Here is a 24,118-nt window from a genome sequence, read left to right on the forward strand (position 1 = left end):
TGGGTATCTCTACTAACTGTTAATTATTTGTCGTTTTTTTCTGTTATTTACATGAGTCTGCCACATCAAATAGTAGTTAAAGTCTAACGAACATGCTATAATTCAAGTTTCTATAAGTGAAAAACTAATTTCACATTTATTTCATAATCTAGATATAAAGCAAAATGTAACAATTTATTTTGAAATTTCCATTCTGAATTTTGGTTGGCAGTGATGGGGTAGAGGGTTAGGAGGAGGTAACATTCAAGAATGCAGAGTTCTGTAACTATATTTAGACAAAAGTAAGGGCAAAGGGAGGTATGGAAATAGGAAACTACAAGGAAAAAAGATTAAGTTCAGAAAGAAAAACATTTCCATTTAGGCTTAACACTCATGTATAAATAATAATAGTTTTTTAAGCTCATAATATTTTTAATACACATATATTAATAGCATCTTTCTATTGTAAACCATAAACATTTATGGAAAGCTTATCATTATTGCACACTACTGTGACTCCTTTCATGATTGGGCCATTAAAAACTATGACCTTCTACATGGGCTTGAATGGATGTCTTCATGAGCTACTTGAAAGGAGGTGATGAATAATACTATGCATGTAGCTCATTCCAATGCCATTTTCAAGAAGTGCTAAGGTGTACTAAGAGTAGCACAGCAAACAAATCACAAGCTAAAATCAACATTATTTTAATGAAGAGTAGTATATATGTTCTTTAAGTGTAATGCAGAAAAACATTGGTATTTTGCAGTGCTGAAAATCTAGAGAAAGACAGAAAAAGCTAAGTTTCATTACAGAAATATTAATCTAGAATGGTCTAGACTAATCTAAAATGGATTATTCAAATTCCCAAGGCTCTATTTCAATTTTCATTTTCTGTTTTATTTTAAGAGAACTCAAGTGGACAATTGAATCTAATTTCTAAATTTCTTCCACAGTTACATATACGAATGGGGAAATTTTGTATACTATGGACTTCTATAATATTCCATTTTTACTAAAAAAAAAAATAAACTATTAAAACTAAACTGTTACACAATATTTGCCTGCGAATCTTTCCTAAATCAATCCTCAATCCATCATCACCATCAATTAGATATAACTCTAATATTAATATTTTCAACAAGATCAGAGTTGTAGATCTGTCATTATTTCTTAATTTATCACATGCAAATTAAATTGTTCATTCAATAACCAATATTGTATTTTAATTTATTAACCTACCTAGGTTTCATGTACTTTTAAAGGCATGAAATTATATGTTTCCTCAAACTTTCAAGAAAGTTTCCAAGTTTCAAATATCTTCTCTCTACTCTCAGATACACAAATATCAGTACTTTCTCAGTAATAATGATGTAATGTTAAATGCCATTAGCAAAGAAGTTTAGATCATTCTTAATAAAAATGTGATTAGACCATTGGAATCTATAAAGTGAACTCTTTTCGCATATAAAGCACATACACAAATCAGATTTTTTAAATGAACTACTTTAGAACAGCTTTTTGTCCATAAGCAAAATCAACCTGAATTAAATGTATCTCTCCATCATATAGACTGTTACCAAGCAGGTCCCTAGGATATACATGATCTATGTGCTTAATATAATTATAGAAGGACTCAAGGTCTGTTATTTTTTAAATTTCTAAAGTCTAAAATTGACGCAAAAAAATGTAAAATTCCTATAGAAATTTTCACTTAGCACAAACATTTGTAAGAGAAAAAAGAACTTTAGGGACCAAATAAAGTGAATGCTTTCAAGTGAGATGTAAAATGAAAAAAAAAAAAAAAAAAAAAAAAAGATTTCCCACCAGTGCCTAAATCATAAATCATTTTCAGAGAAATCAATGTGCATTCCCTTCTGTGTCTGGGATTTCAGGCCCTTATATAATACATCTTTCCAAAACAAATGTAACTATCTTATGCCCTTGCTAATAGAAAACAAATGGTAGGTTATATGCCTCAGATCCTTCATTTACAATATTTTTATACTTATTGCTTTAGATCTTTATATAGCTTCATTTTTATGTTTCACTGGGTAATTTCTAAGGAAAGAAAATCTGTTCTTTAAGTCATTATTTTTGTGTATTAAAAAACATATTCACCATATATCATGGCAGATATTTAAAGTCAATTAGAATCGATCAATGAAAGTATTACATAAGATTTGCAATGCTTGAACTAGTCTTTAATAATTACTTTTAAAAAGCATTCACACAGATCTAAGTGGCATTTATATCTTCTTTCAGAGTTGAATTTGTTCTGGGAAGGGACATAACAACAGAATAGGAAATAGAGGACTATTGTATTTTCATCTCTGGGTTTCAAATAAGTTAATGTTATTTATATCGAGAGGTAGGATTAGGAGGATTAGTGCACATGTAGGATTAATGCTACATTTTGTGGGGGTGGTATCTAGATACTGATGTCAAAGAATCTAGAATCTAAGAGAAAAGCTAAAACATTCCCTCCAAAGACTCTAACACAAGATGAAAGTTAAAAGCACCCATAAATTGAGTGCTCGTAAAGAGCTATGGAAGTACAGAAGTTCCTTCCTGCTTGGGAGAAGCAAGGTCTGGGAAGGATGCCCAGAGTAAAGTGACTTTTGAACTGGACCTTGAAGGGTAATTCAGAAAACCGTGTCAAAGGCATGAAACTGTTCTTTCACAGACAGAACAGTTACTAATGCCTAGTAACATCTTCTGGAACAGAGTACAGAAAAATACCAGTTTGGGATCAATCACTGTATCAAACCAGTAGCCATGGCCTCAGAGAGGCAAGTAGGGGCATAATCTTGATTGTGGAGTGTGGGGCAAGCTGAAGGCAAAGTACAGGCTAACAGCACCATCCCCCTATCACCAGGTGGAATATGTGTGATATTCCTTGGACACTGCTGGGCTGCCCAAGAACAGGGGAAAGAAAAGAAAGCAAATGGTTGACTGATAGAGATCACAGTCATGCAGGACAGGAGTCTCCTTCAGTTTACAGATAACTTAGTAAACTGCAAGAAAAAGGCAATCTTATCCATAGCCTAATCTCTAGAAATCTATACGGTTTCCTAGAGCCCTAATATCACCCTCATCAAAATGCAAAGGAGTTAAAGTGCTTGCCATGGTGGTGTGGGAAACAAAGGTAAATGAAGAATTAAATTCCCTTACTGCGTACAGCCCAGTGACAAGTCCTTGAAACAAGCAGAGTGACCTCCTTCTAGGAGCTCAGCTCCCTCGATGATGACACTTTGCTAGGGGGCAAAAGGGAATCTGGTTTAATGTTATCCTGACCCCCCAGGAACCTGTAAGTCTACTTTAACATATAAAAATTCCTTTTAAAACCTCCCTTATCTCAACTTCCCCAAGATATAGACTGGCAATCATTCTCCAAGTTTATGCCTCCCTGATATACATCTGAAGGGTCTCATGACTGAGATTTTACTAAAGGGTAAAAATGGCATTTTCCTAATAGCAGATAGCCCCTCAAGGTCCTGGAAACCTTGTTTCCAAAAACCTTAGAGACTTACGCTGTCCCTAATCCCCTTCCAATCTGAGGGTATATAATCAGTTACCCATCACAACCCCAGTGCAGCTCTTTCTGCCCAGAGGTCCTGTTCCCGTGCCTTAATAAAATCACCTTTTTGCACCAAAGACATCTTCAAGAATTCTTTCTTGGCTGTCAGCTCTGGACCACCCCACCACCACCCCAAAACCCCATCAATCCGAGCAGTGTTCAGTGAGAGAGGAGAAAGTACTGGGCAGAGACCTGCTACAGACAAATGAGGATAAGTGGATACTCAAAAGTCAGAGCAGGATTCATGCTCCCGCATGGCCTTTAAGAGTAAAGAGGTAGCATCCCTGACTCCATATGTGCCTTCAACAGTACCACACGTGAAGATAACAAAGACAGACATCACAGTTAATTTGTTTTCAATATCACCTCCCTGGTCCTCCTTTCTCAGTCTTCTTTGCTGGTTTCTCTTGTATATCCTTGCTCCTTAAGCTGCAAGTGCTAGGGATTCATGCATGGCAGGCCTCTCCTCCCCTCCCCTAACTTCTTCTCCTCTTCCCTCTCCTCCCCTCCATTCCCCGAACCTCCCCTCTCTTCTCCTCATCAATCCTCACTCCCTTGGTGAGCTCAGAGCATTCTCATTCTCAGAGCACTAAATGTCATTCTTGTGCAGATGAATCTCAAATTAGCATCAGCCCAGAAGTCTCACCTATATCTAGAATTGTCTATATGATACATCCACCTTAGTGCCTCGGAGACTTCTCAAATTCAACATAATTTAAACTGCTCTCCTGTCCTCCCCCAACTCCCTGCCTCTAAGCCTACACTACCAGATTTCTTTCCTTCCAGTTTTTCATGCAAAAACATGCCTCACCCCATTCTTTCTCTATTACCCCACATCTAACGGTTCAGCATTCTGTTGGGTCTCTCTTTAAAATTTACCCAGAATCTCACCTACTTTCATTATCTCCATTCTCATGTGTGGTGATTACTTGCCTGGTTCCTACATGGTCTCTATGCTCCCCTACAGTACAGTCTAAAGTTGAAAAACCAGAAGGATCCTTTTAGAACATGCTTCAGATAAAATGACTCCTCTCTCAAAACCCAGTGATGGCTTCTCATCTAAGATAAAAAGCAAAGCTTTTATAAAACCCAACTCTCTACATGTTCTTCTTTCTTGTACTAGGCACTCCCTGACCTCATTTCCTACTATCCTTGCCTTAGCTGGTTCCACTCTAAGCACACCAGCCTCTCTGCTGTTTCCCAGCTGTGCCAGGGAAACTTCCACCTTGGCTTTGGCACTGGTTGTTCCCTCCGCCTAGAGTGGGCTCCTCCAGGATAACTGTCATACTGACTCTTACCTTCATCAATGTCACATTCTCAGTGAGGTCTACTGAAAACCACCTTATTTGAAATTACACTCTACTCTTCCACTCCACCTAGCACTACCAATCTCCATTATCTTCCTCCTTTCTTTTTTTTCTATTTCCTTCCATGAAATTTATGGAAGGAAATTAAATCATACATTATGATTTATTTATTAGATTTATTTTTTATTGTGTATCTCCTTCTATTACTAAATAAGCTCCATAAGAGCAGAAATCCTTGCTTTATACACCAAATACCTAGAATAGTAATTACCAGAGTCAGGACTTAATACTTACTAATTATTATTATTAAATACTTACTAATACCGTCTGAAGTATCTATTGAGATAATTTTTCTCTCATTTTAAGTACTAATATAATTATATATTGATATATTGATTGATTAACATGGTAATATTTAACTGTAATTGCAATCCAGGGAAAACCATATTTAATTGTGATAAACTGTAGTCCCTAAAATGCCTTTTCTGACATTTTTACATCTATATTCAAAAGTAAGATGAATGTGATATTACTTTGTGCCATCTCTACCAGTTTGGTAAAGATGTAAAAACACAGCTGTGTTTGCTCTTTGAAAAAAGATGGAGATACCCCACTTTACCACAGACTATGGAGTATTGGATGCAGCACACCAATTATCTTTGTCAAACACTTCAAGAGAATTTACCAATAAGGTAAATTCAGCAGTTTTTTGATGATTTCTCAATTTTTCCTCTGTTTTTTTTTCTACCTTCTATTTACAAAAACTTTGGAAATATACATACCTATATATGTATTTCATAGGTATATGAACTTATAGGATATTAAAGTATATGGATATTTTCTAAATAGGTAAGCATACAACTTATGAGCCTATGCAACGTAGCTATGGTGTTAAGAGCTAGACTCTGAGCCAGGGTACCTGGGTTTGAATCCCAGGACTTGAATTCCAGTTTTACCACTTACTAAGCACGTAAGATTTGGCAAGCTAATGTGCTTCTTTATGCATCAGGTTTCCCAAAAATAAGAAGGGATGAGTAATAGTATGTATCTCTTTGGGTTGTTCTGAATGATTTGACATAATATAAAACTGATGTGGAATTGAAACAAAGGATTCAGTATTTCAACTTCCTCTCAACTAAAATGAAAATAAACCACCCAACAAGTGATAACCTGTGTCTATGATAATTGAGGTTCATTTTATTTAAATTTCAGGTTGATGTTTATGCAGTGGCTCTCTTTAAGAATTTAATGATCTGTAAACACATACTTGATAAGGTGCTACCTAAGAGGACCCTGTGATATTTTTGTGGTGTGAGGAATTCACTGTTAATGTAAAAAACTCCATCTGCTAATCTATATGCCTAGTGATAAGGTGTTTGGGTACGTTAAACATTCTATTTAATAATATGGCAGAACATCTTCCAGATTTGCCAGATCTGTATTTCTTGGAGGACATCAGGCCACTAATCTCTAATTTCTCCCCCAGGGAGCTTTCTCTCATCAACCCTCTACTTTCTGTCACTCTGGATTACTTGTTACTGGTTACATGTCCTCAGAGCTCTCTGTTTTTCTCCTTTACACTTGGTTAATATCAAAATTGTGCTTTTCAGTTATTTGGGTAATTACTGGTCAAAAGTCAGAATGCAGGCTCCATAAAAGCATGGACTGTGTCTGTCTTACTTACTTGTTGTATCTCCACTATCAGTTTTAAAATCTCAAAATTTGTACATCCTCAATAAATATTTTATAAAATAAATGGATGAATAGATGCTGTTATTCAGCATATACCAAACAATACCATATAGTGCTTAACAGTATAGACTTTGGAGGAAGAACATTTGGATTTTGAGTCTCTCAGAATGATGGTGAAGCTGAAGTGAGATGGTGTTCCTGAAGGGCTCAGAAGAATTGTCACTGTACAATACACTGTAGATACAACACACTGTAGCTATTATCTTTAGGATTATTATTGAGCACATTATTATTATTATACCTTCAGTCCTAATTGTATCTTTCATTAATATGAAATGAACTTCACAATCCAACATTACTTGGTTTGTGTTTAAAATAGCTTTCTCTAGGAAATATTCAGAAAGTCAATTTCTCTACCATTAAATTTATCTATTTGCTGTGAACTACGTCCATTTGGCCCCCCACAATTGTTCGATTCTTCAGATGGCAGTATTTCCGATGGCCTGAGATACTTCAAAGACTGAAGACAACTACAGGCCCTCCTCGCTACCCACAGATGGTTTGGATATTCTATAAGGTTGGTCTGAATCCCACCACTTCTGCCTGGATTAACAGCAAGTAGTATAAGAACAGTCATATGACCTTTCATAGGAAGCTAGATCACTGTTCTTTGAAGCACCTTGCAAGATCTACCTGACGCATATGTAACAATTCTGTATTGGCAGAATCCAGCCAGTTTTTCATCAGAATCAGGTGACAGAATTCTGTTTTGTGATTCATTTCAGGGCCAAGATGACTCTAGGGATACTACTCCAAAGGGAATGACCTTTTAGATTTTAAATCTTATTTATGCAAAGACACTGGTGCTTGATTAATATCTCTAGCTAATCCACAAATCTTAAACATCAGTAATTCCATCAATGAACATGATTTCTCAAATCCCTTTATACTGATTGGTAAACCATCTAGTTCTAACCAGAGATAAAAAGAGTTGACTTGCTTGTAGCTACTGTCTTTAGAGCATGGAATGAAGACTTTAAATGAAGTCTTTCAAATTCTGATTACTTTCTCACCCACCCAGCAGCTCCATAGTAACCACTGTGGGGTATATATAAATCAAAATTCACATACACAGCATTTTCTATGCTGAAACATTTTAAAGTAAAGCGATGTGATATGTTTACTAAATCATTTTACACTCAACTCTTTGCAGTCTAGAGATATTTACTCACCCTCTCTGTGCTTCAGTTTACATCTATAATATGGGGTAAAAATAGCAATTCTATTACCTGGTTGATACGAGTTTTAAATAAGTTAATACCTATGAAGCACTTAGAACAGAGTTTGGCCTATATAGTCAGTAAATTTTGTCAGCAGCTGCTACTACTACTGACACTACTATTACCACTTTGTAATTATTAATATTACTGAGAATATAAGCAGATTTTTTTTCTTTTTTTATGTTTATTTTTGAGAGACAGAAAGACAGAGCATGAGTGGGGCAGGGCAGAGACAGAGAGACACAGAATCCGAAGCAGGCTCCAGGCTCTGAGCTGTCAGCACAGAGCCCGACGCAGGGCTGGAACTCGGGAATGGTGAGATCATAACCCGAGCCCAAGTTGGATGCTTAACCGACTGAGCCACCCAAGTGCCCCAAAGTAAGCAGACTTAGACAACATTATTTTCCTCTGAGTTTTCAGGATCCTGCTCCCTTTTTTGTATCACTTAATTCTTTCTTGGTTCCTGTGGTTTTTTTTTCCCATGTACCCACTCATGAATTAAAAAGATCTTCCTAGAGAGTATGGTTAGGATGTGTGGATTACCCACAGTTTCTGCACAAATCCCTCTTGGACTGCTCAGGCAAGTGTCCAGGAAACTGGGGACTCCCTAGGAAACCAAATTTATTTCCGCTCTCAGGTTGGAAGCAAAAGTATAGGTTGGTATGTACTGCTCTTTGCCTGGTCTCCATTTCCTCTGAAGCAATGAACAAATGTCAGTTGTCCTTATGGATGAGAGACCAGATTTTAAGCCTCCAGAACAGAAGCTCCAAACTCATGATCCTGAGCTTACATTTAGATGTCAGAAGTAATTGCTTGTCCTACATAGTGCTTCTGTTGTTGTTGCTATTGTTTGTTTTGTTTTATAAAATTTAGGTCAAAATTAAAAATTGAGAGACCTTTCAAAGACTGGAACCCAAGACATGATATCATAAAACTCATAAAATAAAATAGAGAAGAAACTCATCATATTGATCTTGGCAATGAGTTTTTGAACATAACACCAAAAGCACAAACAGAAACAAAAAGTAACAAATGGAACTGTATCAAACTCAGGAGATTCTGCACAGCAAAAGAAACAACCAACAAAATAGAAACCTACAGAATGGCAGAACATTTTTATGTAAACCATATATTGAATACAAGGTTAAAAGCCAAAATATATAAAGAACTCAGCCCATTTAATAACAACAACAGCAAAAACAAACCAATCTGATTCAAAAAGGGTGGGGGGAGCTGGAAGCTAAATAGAGATTTTCTCAAAGAGAACTGCAAAATGGCCAACAGGCACATGAAAAGAGGCTCAGTATGGCTAATCATCAGAGAAATGCAAATCAAAATTACAATAACACCTCACACCCATTAGAATAGCTATTATCATGAAGACAAGAGACAACAAAAGGTGTTGGCAAGGATGTGGTAAAAAGAAACTTTTACACAGTGTTGATGGGAATATAAATTGGTTCAACCACTGTAAAAAATAATATAGAGGGCCCTCAAAAATGTTTAAATAAATCTACTATAGGACCCAGCAATTCCACATCTGGGTGTATACTCAAAGGAAATGAAAATAGGATTTTGATGAGATATAAGCATTCCCATTTTTATAACAGCATTATTCACAATCGCTAATATATGGAAACAACCCAAATGCCCACCAATGAATAAACCAGTTAAAAGGATGTGGTATGAAATCACAGTGGAATATTATTCAGCCATGAGAAAGGAGGATATCCTTCCATTTGCAACAACATGAATAAACCTGAAGTACATTATGCTACGTGAGATAAGTTAGAGAAAGACAACTACTACATTATCTCACTTATGTGGAATTTTTAAAAAAATTTTGTTAATGTTTATTTGTTTTTGAGAGAAAGAGAGACAGAGTGTCAGCAGGGGCAGGGAGGGGGCAGAATGAGAGGGAGAGACACAGAATTAGAAGTAGGCCCCAAGCTCCATGCTGTCAGCACAGAGTCGAACATGGGGTTCATACTCATGAATCATGAGATCATGACCTGAGCCGAAGAGATACACTTACCCAAATGAGCCACCTAGGTGCCCCTATATGTGGACTTTTTAAAACTTAAACCTGTAGGGGCACCTTGCTGGCTCAGTCAGTAGAGTATGTGACTTTTGATCCCAGGGGAGGTGAGATCAAGACCTATGTTGGGCTTAGAGATTACAAAAAAAAAAAAAAAAAAAAATTAACTAACGGGTCACCTGGGTGGTTCAGTCGGTTAAGCATCTGACTCTTGGTTTCAGCTCAGGTCATGATCTAGTGGTTGGTGAGACTGAGCCCTGAGTCACACTTTGTGTTGACAACATAGAACCTGCTTGGGATTCTGTCTCCCTCTCTCTGCACCTCCTCTGCTCACTTTCTCTATCTCTGTCTCTCAAAAATAAATAAGCATTAAAAAAATAATTAAAAAAAAATAAATATAAAAACTAAAACCTAAACCTATTTAAAAAATAAAAGAGAGTAAAATGGTAGTTACTGGGGAATGGGGCAGGGGATGATGGTACAAACTTGTGAGGAGTAGTAAATAAGCCACAGAGATTTAACATACTGTGTAACGAATTTAGACAATAATATTGTACTTCAATAATGTTATGTGATCAGCAATCATATTAAATATATGAATGATCAACATAACACCTCGTATACCTTAAATTTATACAATGTCACATGTCAAAATTATATAATAAATATTTTAATAAATTTAAAAAAAGGGAAGATCTTCCATTAAAATCCACATTTTAGGTTTATTTTGAATAGATCAAGCAACAAAAGAAAAAAACTTGTGTAGAGCTGAGAAGCAGCAGCCCCCTTCCAGAAAGCATGTGCTCTCCAATTTGTCCCAATACCTTCACTGCTCATGCGCTCCCCTACCCACCATAAGGTCAGATGGTGCTTCTGTATATATCTGTGGCTCTGCTCTTTCATTTTTCTAGTATGAATGTATTTCCTGTACTCAATCTATCTGCACCTATACCCACATCCTCTGCCTTCATTAATGCAAAAATGGATAAAATGCCAGGCTTCCACCTACAGTCAGTCCTCTAAGTGTATATTCGGAATCCCATTATCTTTTTGTATACTTAAAGGTTCTAACACTCTTCTACAGTTTTTTCCTCTCAACTGGCTTACCCTTATCAATATTTAAACAGGCAAGAATATCTTCGCTCTTTAAAATACTACATTGTCGGGGTGCTGGGGTGGCTCAGTTGGTTGAGTGTCGGACTTCCACTCAGGTCATGATATCATGGCTCATGAATTTGAGCCCTGCAGGGGCTCTCTGCTGTCAGCACAGGGCATGCTTTGGATCCTCTGTCCCCTTCTCTCTCTGTCCTTCCCCAGCTCAATCTCTCTCTCTCTCTCTCTCTTCCTCTTTCAATATAAACTTTAAAAAAAATAATAATGAATAAATAAAATACTCCATTTTTCATATCCCACATCAAACTACTGCCTCATTTCTCTTTCACAACAAACTTCCAACTGCTTGATACAGGAGTTGTCTCTCCTCCTGTCTTCTCATTCCCTTTTCAAAGCCATTTCAGTCGGGCTTTTATCCCTTCTACTCCACTGAAACTATTCTTGTCAAAGTCACTGATAACTTCCAGCTTGCTAAAACTAAAAATCAACTCTTTGTTGTTACCTTAATGAGACATCTCATCAGCATTTGACAAGTTGTTCGATACTCTTTGTTTAAATACTTTCTTCTGTTGGTTTCCATGACACCACACTTGCATTTTTCCCTCCCATCTCTTTGACCCTTTTCAAGCTTTTTTGAAGGATTCTTCTCATCTTATCTGCATTCTACTGCTTTATTTCCCATTCATATTTAATTCCCTGCATCCCATTTCTCATATCTCTTTTCTTCTGACCATCCTCATTCCATCAGCTTTAAATATTCCTTTACTACGTGACAATTCTCAGAATTCTCTAGCTTCAAACATTACCCTGAACTCATAAGGCCCAGATCAAGTCAACGTCTCTACTTGATTACAGATTAGGTTTTCGTGCATACATGTCTGCATCCGAACTCTTGAATTTCTTCAGACCTGCTCCTGCTTCAGCTTTCCTCATCTCAGTAAAGGGAACCACAATTGTCCACTTGCTCATTCTTGACCCTTCATGCCTGATATATAATCTCTCAACAAGTTGGCTGACACTGCTATCAAAGTATCTGTCTGACTCTGACCACATCTCACTATAAATTATCCCTAAACACGACATCATTTTTCACTTAGACTACATCAATAGTTACTTAACAAGTCTCCCTGTTTCTACTCTTGTCTATCTAGTCAGTTCTTCACCAGAGTGACCTTTATAAATGTTAAACCATGTCATGTTATGTTCCTTGCTTAAAACCATCAGATGGTTTCCTTTCACTAGCTTGACCACCTCCTCTCAGTTTGTCTAAGGTTTTCCCAGATTTAACATGACAGTTTTTTTAAGTTTATTTATTGAGAGAGAGAGAGTGAGAGCACATAAGCAGGGGAGGGGATAGACAGAGAGGGAGAGAGAGAATGCCAAGCAAGCTCCATGCTGTCAGCACAGAGCCTGATGCAGGGCTTGAACCCATGAACCACGAGATCATGACCTGAGCCAAAATTAAGAGCCAGATGGTTAACCCAGGTGCCCCAGATTTAACATGATAATCTTATGTCCCAGGAACTTCTTCAGGCTTGGGCAAACTGAAATAGTAGGTCATCCTGCCATTCTTTTGCCCATTTGCTTCTATCACTCTTTGCCTTGTTCACTCTACTGTAGCCACAGTGGCTTTCTGCTGTTACTTAATGCATATCAACCCTGTTTCTGCCATAAGTGTTGAATAATTCAAAGAATCTAATAAAAAGTAGAAAAGCAAAAAACAATTATTATGGTGACATGTTTTAAGAAAATAGTACATATATATTTCTTTGTGGCAAATGAGAATTATTTCTGTGCATTTAATATAGAGACCTCTATCTACTTTGCTAATTTGTATAAGAAGTCTGGTCCCAGTAGCATTTGAGTTTTCAGCTCCTGCTCTAAGCCATGCTAAGAAGCTCAGGACATGAAGACTTGCTGCATTGGATAGATTAACTTCAGGACAATAGGAGGCCTAAGCTGTGCCTGGATTTCAGCTACTGAGCAGTTAATGCAAGCTGTTAATTGGCCAACAGAGGATACTTAGAAAGAGAACTAACTTTTCCGTTAGAAAACATGGGTCCTAGTCTTGGCTTTGCTACAGTCTAATTACATGGTGTTCAATGAGTTACCTTCTCAGGTATTGGATTTTTGTTTTTGTTTTTGTTTATTTGGTCAGTTGGTTGGTTGTTGTTTAATCTGAAAAAGCAAATTAGATCACAAAGTTGTCTCTCAGATTCCAGCTCTACAATTTTTAAATGACTGATTCCCTTTTGCTTTTCCCCTTGAGCTATGCATTCATATTTTCCAGATACAACAATAATAAGTGTACAATCTATTTGGAACTGATCTATTATGGATGCCACAAATCATAGAAAAATAATGCTGGCTACATAGTGCTTCTCTTACCAAGCCTAAGCAGCATTTTTTTTGCATTATTTTAAAAGAGATATTCAGTGAGATGCATACTGGTTAAAATTATTTATGTCATCAAGCTTTTAACATTTCCTTGGGGCTCTCTTCCCTTGTCACTGTTGAGCAAATTTTTGGATGGTAGAATAAAGTTTCCTTTGCTCAATTTCCTCCTATTTCTTTTGATTATTCCCTTTTAGATCAGACAGCATTCTCCTTCCCATCTTGGTGCTTACAGTTTTTAAAGATTTTGTAGTAATGTGCCATGCCCTAGTAGCTTTCTAAACTAATTTCAAACCCCTGGAGCTTCATGGAAATTCTGTTGCTTACATTTTTCCAGAGAGGTAGAATGCAAATCACATTATTAATATTTCAAACCTAGCTTCATGATACCGTATTTAAAATTCTATTTTTGTTTTAAATAGAATAAACTCCCTCACATATTCCATTTCTAAATGGCAAAAATACTAAGGAAACTGAAAAGTCATATCTCCTGCTGTGTCAGTTTCACTACTGAATAGAAAGAAATTGTCACCTAGCTAGTTAATAGTTTGATGCTTCAGAAACCCTACCCCACATTACCCTACCCCTACCCTTACATTTTTCTTTTTGTTTTTATTTCACATTATTCATACTCTCCTAATGTTCCCTTAACTATAAACTGTCCTTATTTTTATGCTCCCTGAAATATAATTTCCCTTGCTATTTAATGCTAATACATTCCTCTCTCCCCTCTAGGTACTTAGCTCTCCATTTTCTTGGGTATTTCATTACATTTTACCCATTTTATAATTCCACCCATTCATTTGTATGCGATTCACTTTTTCCTCTCCTTCCTGTGAAGAATAAATGATAATTGTCTGCCATCAGCAAACTTTATGAATTTATCTTGCCTGTTTTGTTTTTCAGGAAGACACTTAATAATTCTCAGTATTAATGTAGCATCTTTCATTTTATAACTCACTGTGTTCTTAAAATCATAATTTTATATAATTATAAAATTATATGAGTAAATTACTCTTGGGACACCTGCGTGGCTCAGTAGGTTAAGCATCCAACTTGATTTTGGCTGAGGTCAAGGTCTCACGGTTCCTGAATTCGAGCCCCTCATTGGGCTCTGTGCTGACAGTGCAGACCCTGCTTGGGATTCTCCCTCTCTCTTTCTCTGCCCCTCCCTGCCTCTCTCTCTCTATGTCTCTCAAAATAAATAAAAGTAAACTTTTTTACTTTTAAAAAGTAAACTTTAAAAAAAAGTAAACTACTCTCTTTCCTTGGAATGGTTAATCTGGTTATGGCATGGCCCACCTACGAGCATTTCACCTTTTGAACATCCTTTGTTGTTGGTGGAAGTTTCACTCAGCCCCCTTTATGATCACAGGTGGTTTTGAGTGTATCTGGAATGTGATAAAACTTAATTAATGTTAGTTTCCCATCTATTCTGAACAGATAATGAAATACATTCTATTTCCCAGAACTAACAGGTTTTGGTAGAATTATTAAAAAGTATGTGCACTTAATAGGTCATAGGATAAATTTCTCATCCTGTGCCACTGTGTGTGATAATCAGTGATGTTCATTCTGTCTGTGTGCAGTATTGTGAGTGAGGGAAGAAACATGCACACAAATGATTAAAATCCAGTGGGAGAGTTGGTTCTAAAGGTATGAGTGGAGCACGGTGAAATTACCAGAGATGAAGTCATAAATTCTACCTTGGAAATTCAATATTTACAAAAGAAGCTAAGATTTGAGCATTGTAGTTTGTGTTCCAGAGAGGAAGAATAGCATGAATAAAATCAGTTCTGAACAAGTGAGGCAAAAGGTATGAGTAAAGTCAAGGAAGCAAGTTAGTAGCAAGAAAATGAAAGTCTCTGAAGTTGGTGCAAGTGAACAAAAATATTTTAATTACACATATACTGTCAGAACCAAGGAAAATCTAAACATCTAGGACACAAAAGATGTAGCAACTAGAGAACTTAAGGACCTCTATTATGTATATCTTAACTATTTTCCCATATATTTCTTATTTTCTAATTTATTGACAACACAGGCCCTCATCACCCCAATTCCAAATTCCCACTTGAATAATCTAATTAACTCAGTTGAGAGAAGTGACCCTCTCTTTAATTCCTTCAGCTATTGGAGGTCCTCACAATGATGCCATACTATCTTCTTTAAAGAGGGCTTGGGTGGAAGCATCTTCAAAGGCTTGGGGACAGACTAGACTGATACACTCCTTAGAAGGAGACCAGTGGCTGATGAGACTGGAAATATACATTTGGGTGAAAACATGAAAGACTGTTATTCCAGTCACCTGATATATAAATAATTTGGATAGAGCACTTTAAGAACATCTTGGTTTTTTCACATGGTATTTTGGGGTCTCAGTGTCTGAAGATTACTCAGTGGCTGATGGCTGTAATCATCTAAAGTCACATGACTGGTGGTTGGTGCTAGCTGTGGCCTGGGACCTCAGCTTGAACTGCAAGTCACAACACTACATATAGCCTCTCCATGTGGCTGTCTGAACTTCCTTAATTGCTATTTTGATGGAAAAAAAGGTTTAAAGAAAAATGAAAACTTGGGAAAATGTTTACAACATTCAACATATAGGAAAGGAGAAGAGTTATGCATAATTTTTAAAGTTTGTAAACTTTAAATTAAAAATAGTAAGAAAGTGAAAAACACCAGATAGAAATTAAAGTGCATTAAGAAAAGAAACTACAAAAACCTATGAAGTGCATGAAAAAGTACACAACTTGCATGCCATGTAAAGAAATGCAATATAAAAAAATAAGATAGTTTTATCTTTACCTATCAGACTGGCAAAGATGAAAATTTGGAAGATACCTCTAATCAAGAGGTATCTTGTGTGTGAGAAAGGAAATTCAGATTACTTTTAGTGAGAGGACAAACTTACATAAATTTTCTGTAAATTGCATTACAATTTTAACTGTGCATAATCTTTAGCACGGCATTTTAAATCTAGAAACGTATCCTCAGGAAATTCTCAAGCAAGTACAAACATGCATATAAAAGGTCATTCAAAATAGTATGGTTTATAATACTGAAAAATTACAAATAGCCTACCCTTCTAAAAGTTTAAGAAATTGTTTAGGTGGAGTAGAAAATTATACATGCAGCTTTTAAGATAATTGTGTAGATTTATATTAATTGACATAATAGTATGTCCAAAATATGATAATGATCAAGATGGAAAACCAGTTTACAAAACATCATGAGCTAATGTTTGTTAACTTGTTTACTAAAAAATGTGCATGTATGTTTAAATGAATAAAAAATCAAAAGGCAGGAGAAAGAAGACTTAACTAAGAAATGCATATTTGAGAAAATGACTTTAGTAATTTATTGAACAAATATTGAGTGCATGTTTTGCTACAGGTATTTTTCTGAATACCTGAAATAACGGCAAAGAAGAAAGCAGACAGACCCACAACTTGAAAGCAGAGTGTGGCTATATCCAGGCAGCTTTGTGCCCTCTCCAACCCCTTAGGAATGCTGAGAATTACTAGACATCTTTTTTAGTTCTTTTTCTAAATTACTTAATTAATTTGTTTTTATTTTAATTGAAATATAATTAACATACACTGGTTTATTAGTTTCAGATGTACAATATAGGAATCAATAATTCCAATTCCATACATTACCCAGAGCTTATCACAGCAAGTGCACTCCTTAAACCCTTTCATCTATTTCACGCATCCCCCCACCAACCTCCAACCAACAATTCTCTATACTTGAGTCTTTTCGGTTTCTCTCTCTTTTTCTTTGTTTTGTATCTTAAATTCCACGTATGAGCAAGATCATATGGTATATGTCTTACTCTGACTGACTTATATCACTTACATAATACCCTTTAGATCCATCCATGTTGTTGCAAATGGCAAGATTTCATTCCTTCTTATGGCTGAGTAATTTCAATGCATATATATACAACACCTTCTTTATCCATTCATTCATCCATCCATGAACACTTGGGTTGCTCCCATAATTTGACTATTGTAAATAATGCTGCAATAAACATAACGGTGCATGTATCTTTTCAAATTAGTATTTTTGTATTCTTTGAGTCAATACCCAATAGTGGAAATATTGGATCATACAATAATTTAATTTTTAATTTTTTGAAAACCTCCCTACTGTTTTCCACAGTGGCTATCCCAGTTTGCATTCCCACCAACAGTGCACAAGGATTCCTTTATCTCCACATCCCTGCCAAAACTTGTTGATTTTTGTGTTTTTGATTTTAGTCATTCTGTCAGATATGAGGTAACATCTCATTGTGGTTTTGATTTTCATTCCTCTGATAATAAGTGATGTTGAGCATCTTTTTATTTGCCTATTGGCCTCTGAAATGTCTGTTCATATCTTCTGCCCACTTTTAAATTGGGTTATTTTGGTTATGGTGCTGAGTTGTATAAATTCTTTATATATTTTTGATAAAACCTTTTATCAGATATGTCATTTGCAAATATCGTCTCCCATTCAGTAGTTTTTTTTTGTTTTTGTTTTTTGTTTTTTGTTTTTGTTTTTGTTCTGTTGATTGTTTCCTTTGCTGTGCAGAAGGTTTTAACTTGGATACAGTCCCAATAGTTTATTTTTGCTTTTGTTTCCCTTGCCTCAGGAGATATATCCAGAAAAATGTTGCAATGACTGATGTCGAAGACATCACTGCCTCTGTGCTCCTCTATGATGGTTATGGTTTCAGGTCTCACATTTTGGTTTCTAATGCATTTCAGTTAACCTTTGTGTCCAGTGTAAGAAAGTGGTTCAGTTTCATTCCTTTGCATGTAGCTCCACAGTTTTCCCAGCACCATTTGTTGAAGAAACTTTTTTCCCCATCGCATATTCTTGTTTCCTTTGTCAAAGATTGATTGGCCATATAATTATGGATTTATTTCTGTGCTAGTACCATACTGTTTTGATTACTACAACTTTGTAGTATATCTTGAAATCCAGGATTGTAATATCTCCAGCTTTGTTCTTTCTCATGATTTCTTTGGTTATTCAGGGTCATTTGTGGTTCCATACAAATTTTAGGATTATTTGTTCTAATTCTATGAAAAACACTGTTGGTATTATTTTTATTTTATTTCATTTTATTTTACTTTTATTTTATTTTATTTTATTTTATTTTAGACAGAGAGAGAGACAGAGCATGAGCAGAGGAAGAGCAGAGAGAGATAGAAACACAGAATCTGAAGAAAGTTCCAGGTTCTGAGTTGTCAGCAGAGCCTGAAGTGGGGCTCAAACTCATGCACTGTGACATCATGACCTGAGCCAAAGTTGGCAGTGTAACCGACTGAGCCACCCAGGCATCCCTGTTGGTATTTTGATAGGGATTACATTGAATCTGTAGATTGCTTTGGGTAATATCGGACATTTTAACAATATTTGTCCTCCCAACCCATGAGCAAGGAATGTCTTTCCATTTGTTTGTGTCATCTTCAATTTCTTTCATCCGTGTTTTATACTTTTTGGAGCATGGGTCTTCAACTCTTTGGTTAAGTTTATTCGTAGGTATTTTATTATTTTTGCTGTAATTGGAAACAGGACTGTTTTCTTAATTTCTCTTTCTGCTACTTCATTGTTACTGTATAGAAGTGCGATGGAGGGGCACCTGGGTGGCTCAGTCTGTCAAGCGGCCAACTTCGGCTCAGGTCATGATCTCATAGCTCCTGAGATGGAGCCCCTAGTTGGGCTCTGTGCTGACAGCTCAGAGCCTGAAGCTTGCTTCGGATTCTGTGTCTCCTTCTCTCTCTGTTCTTCTCCTGCTTGTGCAATTTCTCACAAAAAGAAATAAAGACTAAAAAAAAATTAATAAAAAAAAGAAGTGCAATGGATTTCTGTATATTGATTTTGTGACCGGCATCCTTACTCAATTTAATTCATTCATTAATTCTAGTAGTTTTTCAGTGGAGTCTTTAGGGTTTTCAATATATAGTATTATGTCATCTGCAAATAGTGAAAGCTTTACTTCTTCTTTACCAATTTGGATACGTTTTATTTCCTTTTTAATTTTGTTTACTGACCTTTAACCGACTGAGCCACCCAAGTGCCTCTGAGGAGAATAGGTACTAAGTCTTTAAATGTTTGGTAGAATTCACCTGTGAGGCCGTCCTGGACTTTTGTTTGTTGAGAGTTTTTTAATGATTCAATTTCATTGAAGGATATCAGTCTGTTCAAATCTTCTATTTCTTCTTGATTCAGTTTTGGGAGGTTATATGTTTCTAGGAATTTATCAATTTCTTTTTGGTTGTCCAATTTGTTGGCATAGAGTTTTTCATAATATTCTCTTACAGTCCTTTGTATTTCTGTGGTGTCAGTTGTTATTTCTCCTGTTTCATTTCTCATTTTGTTTCTTTGAGCCCTTTCTCTTTTTTTCTTTGATGACCTTGATAATGTTTTATCAATTTTGTAGAACTTTTCAAGGAACCACCTCCTGGTTCTTGATCTGTTCAATTAGATTTTTGTTTGTTTGATTGATTTTAGTTTCTATCTCATTTCTTTCTGCTCTAATCTTTATTATTTCTTTCCTACTGTTGGTTTCGGGTTTAGTTTGTTCTTCTGTTTCTAGCTCCTAAAGGAGGATTGGGATTAGGATTAGGATTAGGATTAGGTGGTTTATTTTAGATTTTCTCGCTTCTTGAGGTAGACCTGTATTGCCATAAACTTCCCTCTTAGAACTGCTTTTGCTGCATCCCAAAGATCTGGGACTATTGTGTTTTCATTTTCATTTGTATTTTTTGGTTTGTATGGAAGGTAAAAATTATATTCCATGTATTTTTTAATTTCCTCTTTGATTTCTTGGTTATCTCTTTCACTGTTTAGTAATATGTTCTTTAACTTCCATGTATTTGTGTCCCCTCCGCATTTTTTTTCTTATGGTTGACTTCTAGTTTTATAGCATTCTTGTCAGAAGAGGTGCATAGTATGATTTCAATCTATTTGAATTTGTTGAGATTTGTCTTGTGACCTAATATGTGATCTATTCTGGAGAATGTTCCATGTGCACCTAAAAAGAATGTGCATTCTGCTGTTTTAGGACAGAATGTTCTGAATATATCTGTTATATCCATGTGGTCCAATGTGTCATTCAAAACTACTGTTTCCTTGTTGATTTTCTGGTTGTATGACCTGCCATTGATATCAGTGGGGTGTTAACATCCCCCACTATTTTATAGTTACCATACATTACTTCCTTAATGTTTGTTATTAGCCGCTTTATGTATTTAGGTGCTTCATGTTGTAGGCATAAATATTTAAAATTATTATATTTTCTTGTTAGATTGATCCCTTTATGATTATTTAGTGTTATTCTTTGTCTCTTCTTACAGTCTTTGTTTTAATCCATTTTGTCCAATACAAGTATTACTACACCGGCTTACTGCACATGTCTTTAGATCTTCAATGAGTCTTTTAGAGGCAGCATATAGATGGGTCTTGTTTTTTTATCCATTCTGTCACTTTATGTCTTTTGGTTGGAGCATTTAATCCACTGACATTCAAAGTAATTATTCATAAGTGTGTACTTATTGCCATTTTGTTACATGGTTTATGATTATTTTTGTAGTTCTTCTCTGTTCCTTTATTCTCTTGTTCTCTACTCTCATGGCTTGCTGGTTTTCTTTAGTGATATACTTGGATTCCTTTCTTTGTATTTTTGTATTTCTATTATCAGATTTTGATTTGTGGTTACCATTAGGTTGATGTAACATCTTATGCATATAGCACTCTAAATTTTTTAATAATTTTTTAAGTTTATTTATTTATTTTGAGAGAGAGAGAGTGCATGTACAAGCAAGGGAGGAGCAGAAAGAGAGAGAGAGGGAGAGATAATCCCAAAAACAACAAAAGAAAAGTAGTGGCCTTATGAAAAAGAGGTCCTGCAGTGCCCTGCAATGTAATGCCCTGTTGGCCAGAACCACTTCTGATGTCTCCTATGTGTGTTGCATGCTTTCTGTTGTGCTGGTTGTGCTGCATTTGCTTGCAGTCTAGTCATGTAATGACTTTTTTTGTCTGTTGTGGGCAGGGTTTGGTCCCTGTGTTAGTAGTGGGCCACTCTGGGGCTGCCTTGGACTTGAGTTTAGTCAGATCAGGTGTTTGCCAGAGCTGCAGTCGTACCAAATTCCAGGGCATTCTCCTGAGTTGTCCCTTGAGAATCTTTCACTGCTGGGAGGGGCCTACTGTCACACCAGATATCTGCCACCACCACTGCTGGGGCCACAGTCATACTGGTGTATGTGGTTATCTTCCTCTCTCCCTGAGGCAGAAGTCACTTTGGAGTGGTACTAGCCTTTCTCAGGGCTGCTTGCACAATGCCAGGCTTGTGGTGCTGCTTTGATGGACTCTTGCCAAGAGTATGTTGGAGGGAGCTCGTCCACAGAGAACATGGTGGCAGGGTATTCTGCAGGAAGCTGGAGAGAGTGCTTGTGCTGAGCTGGTTCTGGCAGATGTCTGTGTATCCAGGCTGGGGGGAAGGAGAAGGAAATGTTGCCCACCAGCTGTTTTGTTCTTGGTGACATCTCCCAAAGATCCCTGCCCCTCCAACACATGCTCCGATATTAGTAAATATATCTTCCTATATACCCCAAGTGTTTTTCAAACTTCCTCTTCTATGCTATATCTCAGCAGGACTGTTCATTGTACTGTCCCTTTAAGGGAAGAAACTCAATTTTTATCACCTCTGGCTCTCTCAGAGCCATGCTCACTGATTTTTAAGGTTCTAAGTGTTAAGCCTCACTGATGGTAAGAACTTGTGACATTAGGCCACTCTGGTTTTCAAAGTCAAATATCATAGGGATTTGTCTTCCCCAGTGTGGGTACCTGCTGCGTGTAGAGTCTGCTCCCCTCTCCTCTCTGAACCCACAGCATCCCTCCTTCCTGGAGATAGTCTAGCATGCCAGTTTGCCTTCTGACTGCATCTTTACCCTTCCTACCCATTTCAATGTGGCCTCTTCTTGACATTTTGCTGTGAAGAATCTGTCCTGTCAGTCTTCAGGTTGTTTCCTGGGTATTTACACCAAAGTGGGTGTTATCTAGTTGTATCCATGGGACAAGGTGATCTTAGGATCCTCCTACTCTGCCATCTTCCCTGGAAGTCTGAGGTCATGATTTTTAGCTCTTTGATGGGAATTCAGAGAATGGGCAGAGGAGGAAATGAGGAGTGCTTTAGGAATGGCAGGTAAGTCAATTTACACACTGAACTACAGACAATGTGTTGACTACAAAACTAACAGGTCCTTGGATTCAAAGGAGTTTTTCTTATGGTTTTAAGAAGAGAGGCATATTAAAAAAGCTGGGGTTTGTGTTGGCAGAGGATGAAAAAGGATTTTGTGAAGGAATGTTGGTGACTGTGTGTGCTCTGTAAAATAAATTTTAATAAATGCAAGTAAATAAAGATTTGTACTCTTTCCAAATTATGTCATGTTCTCATGCCTGTTTTATGAGAAATAGAATATACCAGTACCAGGGAGTAAACTGAGGAACTTCAACCTAAGTGAAGAGTCAGAAGACTCTTCACTGAGATTATGACATCTAAACTCAAATTTAAAGTTGAGTATCCAGAAGAAGGCAGAAATCTCAGGGGAAAGGATCACTTTAAGAGGCCCGAGAAAAAGTCTGCAAAGTACCTTAAATCAAGAAAAATAAATGTAGTATTCTGAGGAATTCAGATATGTATCAATGAGTTTATTAGAAGGAAACTATGGTTTAGGAAGTGGTCAGGACATGATATACACATTAAGACATGCATTTTAACATAGCGTATGGATTAGATTTGAGGCTGTCCCTAGAAAAGGACCTAGTACTTGGCTTTCTTAAAAAAAAAAAAAAAAAGCTTAGAACTACATGGAATTTTTCAACCTTGCATACTGTATAAGGACTAGATAAAAAGGTATTGTTTATGGATAGTAAGACTCAATATTGTTCAAATATCAATTCTTCTCAACTTAATCTATAGATTAAATGCAATCTCAATCAAGATCCCAGAAAGATATTTTGTAGATATAGACAAACTGATTCCAAAGTTCATATAGAAAGGCAAAGACGTGGAGTAGCTAACACAATAATAAAGAAGCAGAAAAAAATCATAGAATTCACACTTCTCTATTTCAAGATTACCATATACTACCATAATCAAGACATTATCGTATTAGCTAAAGAATAGACACATAAATCAATAGAATAGAATAGAATAGAATAGAGAGACAAAAAATAGACTTACAAACACAGTGAACTGATTTTCAACAAAGGTGCAAGGGCAATTCAATGGAGAAAGCACAGCCTTTTCAACAAATAGTGTTGCAACATTTAGACATCCATATGCAAAATGGTGAACACAGACACAGACCTTTCACCTTTCACAAAGTTAACTCAAAATAGATCATAGATCTAAATGTAAATGCAAAATTATAACTTCATGAAGAAAATGAGAGGAAATCTATGTGACCTTGTGTTTGGTGATGAGTTTTGAGACACAACATTAAGTGCATGATCCATGAAAAAAAATTGATAAATTAGACTTTAATAAAATAAAAATTCTTGGCATCAAAGCATATAAACAACAAAGTGAAATGGTAACCCATGGTTAAAATGGTAAGTTTTATGTTATGTGTATTCTACCACAATTAAAAATAATTTTAAATTTAAAAACTTCTATGAAAGACATTGCTCTAAGAATAAAAAGACAAGCCATAGACTCAGAGAAAATATTTGCAA

At 36.2% G+C, this 24,118-nt stretch overlaps 1 long non-coding RNA gene across 3 annotated transcripts in view; it reads right to left on the reverse strand.

Annotated features, from left to right (window-relative positions):
* Positions 1 to 24,118, reverse strand: part of LOC123608745 — a 149,419-nt gene that overhangs the window by 114,248 nt on the left and 11,053 nt on the right. Inside the window, exon 5 of one of the 3 annotated variants that reach the window (XR_006717417.1) lies at positions 21,212 to 21,869. The exons of the other annotated variants lie outside the window; for them this stretch is intronic. This is a non-coding gene — a long non-coding RNA (uncharacterized LOC123608745). Of the gene's footprint in view, positions 1 to 21,211; positions 21,870 to 24,118 lie in introns of those variants that run through there. 3 annotated transcript variants of the gene reach the window in all.

Source organism: Leopardus geoffroyi, chromosome B2 (assembly GCF_018350155.1).
Source record: "Leopardus geoffroyi isolate Oge1 chromosome B2, O.geoffroyi_Oge1_pat1.0, whole genome shotgun sequence".
Lineage (NCBI taxonomy): Eukaryota > Metazoa > Chordata > Mammalia > Carnivora > Felidae > Leopardus > Leopardus geoffroyi.